This window comes from Grammomys surdaster, unplaced genomic scaffold, assembly GCF_004785775.1.
Source record: "Grammomys surdaster isolate TR1022 unplaced genomic scaffold, NIH_TR_1.0 153446, whole genome shotgun sequence".
NCBI classification, from domain to species: Eukaryota; Metazoa; Chordata; class Mammalia; order Rodentia; family Muridae; genus Grammomys; species Grammomys surdaster.
In genome coordinates this window covers 787-9,422 of record NW_021622988.1, presented here as the reverse complement: position 1 = coordinate 9,422, position 8,636 = coordinate 787, and the positions used below count along the sequence as shown (strand labels likewise).

General features: G+C 43.5%; 1 pseudogene; it reads right to left on the bottom strand.

Annotated features, from left to right (window-relative positions):
• Window positions 1-7,000: 7,000 nt before the first annotated feature.
• LOC114615805 lies at window positions 7,001-7,969 on the bottom strand (annotated as a pseudogene).
• Between the last annotated feature and the right edge of the window lie 667 nt (window positions 7,970-8,636).

Genomic DNA, 8,636 nt, shown 5'->3' with positions numbered 1-8,636 from the left:
CTCCCTCTGCACACACCACAGTCAATTCCAGGTGTACCACTGGTTTAAACTGTGGGTATAAAACAACGAAATTTTAGAATCAAAACCAAAGGACTATTTTATACTTAGGGGGTAAGCAAAGATTACTTTAAGAGGGCACAATAAAGTACTTTCCCCAGAGAAAAAAATCATTGAACAAGCCAGTATGAGAAAAGAAATATTTAAAAATTCATACAAAGAATTATTTGTAGAGGAATGTAAAAGACGTTTCTGCCATGTGTCTGTCTCAATAAGGACTGAGAAACCTGTCAGACCACAATGTAACCCATCACACAGGCTTCTGTAGTCCCTGAGGCACTCTACACTACTCACCTACCAGAATGGCAATAGTGGAGCCCAGTGCTGTGCTCATGGAAGACTTCCGCCTCAGCACACAGCTGTCTCCTCCATCCCTCTCTCTCCACTCTCAAGTCTCTATGCAAAAGCTTCTGGTACCCTGGACACGTCTGCCTCTCTCAAACCACAAGGGACATCCCTAGCATCTCACTATGGAGTAGAAACCAACACCTGCACAGTGATGCCCACACAGCAGGACTCTGCTTGGCCAGGAAGCCTTGCCTGCTGTGCTACCACCTCCCAGCACCAACTCAGGTAGGATAAATCCTATCGTTCTTGTTCATTAACCAGACAAAATCTGAAGAATCCTAGAGGTGTCTTTCTTCCTCTCCTAGTAACTGAATTCCCAGACAATAAGAACAAATAATCTATGGTAGAGTTTAGCAGCATGCATGGTTTCATACTTTTGTAATAATGAAAACACTAATATTTATTTTGAGGAATTGGTATATTCCAGCCACTGTTCCACTAGCTTTAGGCTAACATCACACCAATTCACTGAAGGAAGGATTTTACTCATGTGCTACATGTAGAAACCTAAGGCCCGGAGAAGGCAGTGTGTTCCAAATTACAAGCTCACCATGGGAGAAGTTGAAGTTTGGATGGTCTGGCCTCAGAGCCTGGCTCTCAGTCACTGCCTTCTCTGCTCAGGGACACAGGCTCTCAAGTGGGAGGTGAAGGCAAAGTCTTCACAGTGTCCATCTAGTTGAGCACAGGCCAGAGCTCCTGGGGCAGAGGTGGAGGACTATCCACAGATCAGCTCTTCTGGTGAGATTTCCCTTATGTCTGAGTGTGGGAGGCTCTGGGGATGTATTGAAAAGCAGAAGGAAACAATGGGAAGGGATTTGGTAAACTCGAAGCATTTTGGAGCTAAGTATGTTTTGGATAAAGCCCTCTTCTTCCTCTTCCTCTTCCTCCTCCTCCTCCTGCTGCTCCTTCTTCTCCTCCTCTTCCTCCTGCTCTTCCTCCTCCTCCTCTTCTTCCTCCTCTTCTTCTTCTCCTCCCCCTCCCTATTCTCTTCCTCCACCTCCTCCTCTTCTTATTTTTCCTCTTCTTCCTCTGCTTCCCTCTGTGTGTCTGTGTGAGAGAGAAAGAGAGACAGAGAGAGAGAGAGAGAGAGAGAGAGACAGACAGACAGACAGACAGAAGAGACTCCAAAAGACAGAGATTTGGAAAAAGGAAAAGACAGACAGAGACAGACAGACTGACAGACAGATAGACTGACAGAGTAGTTGACTGACTAACAAATATACAAAAAGAGAGAGGCAGATACAGACAGACAGATAACAAGAGATAGTAGGAAATTATTTAGTCAACTACAGTACTTTATTGACTTGCCAATCCAGCTTTTTTGTCTTAATTTATAATATCCTACTAAGCCCGGTAATGCAGACCATCAGTCCCAGCATTATGAATGCTAGGACAGCCAGATTACGAGTTATGGGCAAAACAGTGGGCTACCTGGCAATACTCAGTCTCAGAAAAAAAACCATATAATTCTAGCCCTGGACTGCTGAAAATGAGAATTTGGAGTGTAGCATTACCCATAGAGCAAGACAGAGAGGCCGGGCAGCATGAGATCCATCTCACAGTCAAAACCAAAGTACACATCCAGCCGCCCCACTGCCTGATGGAAGGCTGTTTCTAAGAGACCATCACTGTGTTCTTGGCTAGGGCTTTCAGCCTCACTTAAGATTCTTGAGCTCAGAGCAACACTGCATCGTTGTGTCTAGTATCCACCTAGAGCATGGCAAGATGCAAACTGTCAGGAATATTAAATGCATAAAGGAGGAAGGAGGATGAAGAGGAAGGAATAAAGGGCACAAGGGTGAGGTAGATCACAGTGAAGGAAGAGCAGGCACTGAAGGGAGGGGCCACAAGTCTATCGTGATGTGTACACAGTCGAAAGGGATGGTCCAGCTACTTCTAATATTCAGCCCCACGTGATGCCTGCATCCCACCAGCAAGCCAAACCTAGTGACCATCTTACCATTCATGGGTCCAACAAGGTGTCAGTGAATGGCTGCTTTTTATTCCTGTGGCAGAGACTATCAGGAAAAGCCCTCAACAACTGGATCCAGAGATGTGATATTGTAGACAGCCAAGAATGCAAAATAAAACCAAGGTTTCTGACAGTTCAGCCAGCTGAGTCTCCAAGCAGGCTAGGCTTGTCTTCTGAAGGTGGTGAACCTGTACAACAAACTGAGTCTCAGACTTGCCTACCTTTTCCCTGTGGCACAAGCTGCTATGACTTTATGATCCTGCCTTCTCTTTTAGCCTTCCCAGGAGAGTTGAGAAAGGGCCATTTCTGTTCTCAGCAGGGATTCCCTGAAGCTCTCAACAAGCACACTCTTTGGAAGAGACTCTTGGGGAACAGAGCAGGAGAAAACATCAGGCACATGGAGAAATGATGACCTCCATTTTGGACCTAATTGGGGAAAGTGCACAGCTCAGGGCAAAGGAGGCAAGACAGCCAAGGCTTGAACTTCTCATTCACCGTCCTGACACTCACTGACTCCCAGTGACACCATGTTTCAGTGTCACTTCTATCCCTTCCTCAACTGTGTATCCAGGACTTGAGCCAGGACAGCCACATGGACATTTAAGAATCTTCCATGACAAGTCATCACTGGTGGTCAGCAGTGTCAGTCCCCTAACAGTTGAGTGAGGGGTCTCGCCCAGGGACCTATAGCCCTTAAGCCCATAATGAAACTTGGTTTCCAGGCATATCTTGTTCTAGAGCATTCTCACTTAAACTCACTGTGGCTCTGCCTCGGCTCTCTCTTCTGTACACTGCCAACAGTAACCTTGTCCTGTCTGGGGTTGCTGGGCGAATTATGTGTGCTTATACTGAGCACTTGGAATCCTGAGATTCATATGTGCAAAATAAGTTTCACAAAGTTGGCCTACATTTGAAGCAAGCTTTAATTAAAACCTGGCCAGGTTAAAAGGACTCTGGCCAGGTCCATTTCTGAATTTGTAGGATATGACCGCCAACTCATGATTTGCAGGGGCTTTAAAATGTGAAAACCATACCTTTTTGCATTTACCATCAAGTCCAATGAGGGATTGAATTCCAATCTTGATTTATTTCCTGCCTCCATACCTCCCACCCACATGTGATTTAGCACATCTGGTGCACAGGGGTAAGACACATTTCTTTAGGAAACAAAAACAAACTAACAAGCAAACAAACAAACCCTGTGGCTTGTTACTTTCCAAGAACTACAACTCCCAGCATCCCACGACATTACCTTGTCCTTGGGCAGGTAGGGCTTACATGGTATCTCTGGCTCTTACATTCTCCTTTTGAGTTGTATCCTGAGTTAAATCCTTGGCTCTGTCATGGATACCTTCTCTCCACTGAAGAAATCTGACTCTTTCTCCCCTAAAACCTATCAATTGTCTAAAGCACATCATGTTGGTCTCTTGAGCTCCCAATGGATTGTTGACTAAGTCTTGCGCTACTGTGAGATATGAGTACAGAGACCTTTAATGTCCATAATACATTGCTTTGCCTTAGTCATCACCAATCTCTGGCTGCTACAGTCTTTCTATCCCCTCTACAATAGTCGTTCAACTTTTAGAATAAGGTGACAAATTTTAGTGACTTGTGACTGAGCACTCCACAGACACTTCACTATACTTTGATTTGTTGAGTTTCTCTACTGCACAAAGAACTCCTCTGAGGAGACATGGGAGATGCACTTAGCTATGATCATAGAGAGCCAAGAGGACAGTTTCACACACATCACATTAGCACAATAACCATCATCAGTTAACCACTGATCCTATGAGCTCTCATCCATCCACTTCTAAGAAGACTGTCTACACCTCACTTCTCATACTCATTCACTCCAGTTTCCAATTGCGTTCTGTAGACATCCATGACCATATAACCAACTAGTTAATATTAAGCCTTACCTGTTAGTCCTTCATCCCTCCAAATCAAGGAACAGCAGAATGTTCTGCATAGTGTTCTGTCCCCTGAAAGGCTTTCTCTTCAGGATTGTCTCAGTCACATCCAAGACGCACAACACAGTGCTCAAGTTATCCACTGCCAGGTACAGTGGGCACATCATAAAGAGTAGTCTGTAACCAGCATGAGATTGTGCTTCCCCTCAATCCACTGTAGGAAACTGTCCATAAAGACCATAGGTTCAGACTATGGAGGGGTTGTAGCATCAGAAAGCCACTTTGGGAAACTTCTCAAGCAATCTTCCTATGTTTACATAGACTGATAAAGTTAACTGTGTGTGCAAGCTGGCATTCTGTGGTCAATGCCTCTATGTACAGGCTTTGGGACTTGTATGATAAATAATACCTAGCTGATCATGGGCAATGATGACATGTGGTCATGTAATGCCTTCTGGTCCCTTCAATACTAGAACTCCTAATGTTAAAATGCCAAGACATCCTAAATTTCCCTACAAATTCTATGTCCCTCTATCATAGTACTAGCTCCCACGTTTTTGAAATTGCTAAATGGATGCAAATATCAATGTAGATTGCAAGCACCTCACAAGAGGCAAAACAATCTTGAAAAAAGAAGATTGGGGTGCTCCTGATTTCCGATCTCAAAGCCATGGCAACCAAACAAGAATGACATCAGCAAAAGGTTCACATGCAATTTAATAGACTGACTCTGACATTCTAGACCTTGTGACAACACACACAAGAGTGTTGTTGACAACCACATTAATTAAGCTATTAAGAGTTTTAAGGCCTTTATATTGATGGTCAGATCAAGGGTAGGCTTGAGCCTCTGAAGAATCTCTTGGTGCCCAAGTTCAGGGATACAAGTTTTAAAAGCAAAACCCACTGATATAGAGCAGAGTTAGACAATAGTCAGAGTAACCTTGAATTCCTTGTTCCTGAAGAGAATTGTAGGCATTTTAGACATATCTTTACAATTACTTTGTTCAATACATCTAGACTATAGTCAAGGACACAAAAACTTCAAATTTGTGGGCCAGACATATATGATGGTTGGAGGGAGGGACAGAGGGTGGATAACTGTGTAAACAAACACAAAATGGAGTCACAATAGAATAGTATTATGTTAGTCATATCACCATAAGCACTAATATGTATTGTCAACCAATAACAGTCAAGGATGTAAATATCATTCAATGAGACAAGTACTGTTGTCAACAGACAATGATGAGACAATGGATATCCACACACAAAAGGATGAAATTGAACCCTGGCCACATAGTGTGCACAAAATTACAAGAAAAATGAATCAAAATGTAAGTGAAACTTTTAAAATGTAGGAGAATTTTTCATGACCTAGCATCAGGAAATGATTTCTGGAATATATTCCAAGACACAGAGATAAAAGTGGTTGAGTTAGATGTTACCAAAGTGAGACCATTATGATACAAAGGGCATTGCTCAAAAACTGAGTTGTGAGCAGGTCTTATTTCATAAGCCCATAACCAAAGTAACTGGGAGATGGAGACTGGAACATCTGAAATTCAAGACTGTTTTTAGGCACATTGAAAATTCCAAGCCCCCCCAAAAAAAATTACAAGCCTCCATGGGATGTGTAAGACCTTTATAACATAAACCCACAAAGAAATAATAAATTGTGTGAATGGATTGTATTCAGTGTCCCCCAAAATATGGCTAAAGAAGGAAATCAGAAGGGAGACATCATTAGAGAAAGAATAGTTCAGGCCCTGAATCACAAAGGAATTTGCTATTTGGCCAGATAAGAGCTACTCTGAAGCTGATAGGCAAATGATACCCACCACTTCGATATAGGAAAGGACCAGCATCAGCAGTCACAGGGGAGATGTGTCTTCATATGCTACATGCCACTTGCAGCAAAAGCTGGGACTTCTGCAATGAAATCCAGCTCCCTTAACTTCCAATTGACCACACATACAGACTTCATCATAGACTACATTGAATTTAGGCAAGAAGTTTGGTCTCTGGCCTGTATCCCTTCTGTTCCACACACTATTACTTTAATTTTAATAATGAGAACCTGTGCTGTATTACTTAGCCTACAGCATCTCAGTTTCTACAGCTTCTATTACAATATTGTTAACAGCATGAGTCCTGCTGGCTTACATGTATGAGGTTAGCTTCTGGGAAAATACAGCAGGCTATAAAACTCCAGTCAGTTTCTTACTTCTTTGTACTGAAAGTGCACACACCAGACCATTGTCACATGACTTTAATTTCTTCTCTGTGGAAGTAAAATAAATTCCAATATCTTCTTGTCAGGTTGGACCATGATGCTTCCATTATCAAAACAATGTGTGCAAAGAGAGGCTGATCACTATTGAGAAGCTTAGGTGTTATAGGTTTTATCCATTGTTCCTTTCCTTCTGTTATTGATGGATGTATCAGAGAGTGAATACACAAGGAGACTTGAATCTACCACTAACAACGGTGAGCCCCAAGGGAATCTTTGGATTCAGAACCACTAATATAACAGCTTTTTGTTGAACTATGGTGTAGTCATTTTGTCAATATAACAAGCTCTGTTTCAGGAATGTTGTCCCCAGTTATTAAGTCATATGTTGGGTGAAATGCACAATTTTATTCTTATACATCAAAGACTGTTTCAGTGTTCAACATTGAACACTTTATCCAGTGTTCATGTAAGCATTCACCATCCTGGTTCACAAGTCCATCCTACTATGTCCGATCACCTTGAGAAATGCTCTCTTGATGTCCTTGTTTCTCAGACTGTAGACCACAGGGTTGAACAAGGGTGTAAAAGCAGTGTAAAAGAGTGAGACCTGCTTGTCTCGCTCAGGGGAGTAGCTGGAGTTGGGCCTCATGTAGATGTAAGTGGCAGGAATATAGAAGAGTGTAACCACAGTCAGGTGGGAGGCACAGGTAGAGAAAGCCTTGCAGCGGCCCTGGGTAGACTTGATCTTGAGAATTGCCATGGCAATATGAATGTAGGAGGCTACAATGAGGGAGATTGGAGTAATAATCATAAAAACACCTAAGACCAAGTCCACCATCTCAATGAGGTGGGTATCCATGCAAGCCAGGCTACGCACTGAAGGGCCTTCACAGAAGTAGTGGTTGACCTTGTTAGGTCCACAATAAGGCAGATTCATGGTGAAGAAAGTATGCAAGAAAGAAGAAAAGAAACCACCGATCCAAGACCCTATAACCAACCTTATGCACAGGCCCCAGTTGAGGATGAGAGTATAGCGCAGTGGATAGCAAATGGCCACATACCGGTCATAAGCCATCACAACAAAGATGGTGCATTCAGTTGTACCCAGGGCACCAAACACATACATCTGCAGCCAGCAGCCAGCAAAGGAGATGGTCTGAGAGTGAGCAAGAAGATCCACCAACATCTGGGGCATGGTGGTGGTAACATAGCCCATATCCAACAGGGAGAGGGTACAGAGGAAGAAGTACATGGGAGTGTGCAGCTGTGTGTCCAGGCAGACCAGCATGATGATGAGCCCGTTGCCCAGGACTGAGCTCAGGTAGATGAGAAGGAAGACAATGAAGAGGATGCTGTTGATTGTGGGGTCACTGGAGACACCAACCAGGATGAACTCAGAAACCCAACTTTGGTTCTGCCCTGGAATCTTCCAAAACACAAGGTCTGTAAAAGAATTCCACCCATATATGTAACATCAGATACCTGCTAGCCCAGAAAGATGGAATCTACAGAGACAGAAATGCTGGTGTGGTTATTCTGATCACACTGCTCAGTTTCTTTACAGTTTTCCCAAGTTCCTTAACTTCCCAATGCCTCAGTCTCTTCATCTATAAAATGAATCTGATTGCACTCACATCCTGAGATTATTGTGAATATCTAAAGTATCTCACATAACTCTGGAAACACCACATAACACATGGAATGTCCTAGACTGTCTCATACTCTCATTCTGCCCTATGGTGTACATTAGTCTCTCACCCAGCCAGCAATAGATGCCTCAGAAGACCTGAAATGGTCATCAACCTTGTAGAGCCTGTGTCCTGTGTATATGTGGTCTTTCCACACACCATGGAATCCTTTCTTCCTGACCAGCTAGTGCAGCCTGAGGCTTCATCCACAGAGGGCAATTGAAGGCTCTGAGCTTCAACAAGTGCAGGACGGTCCTTCTGCAGCTGCTGCTTTGAGTCTTCCCTCCCTGGTATTGAGTCTTCCCTCTCTGGCCATGAAAGCCAGTAGATATGTCAGGACTGGCAGTCATCACCTCCATGGTCTCACTGGACCAACACCCAGCATGACAAGTGCCACACTGTCCCTACATTTCCCACAGCAG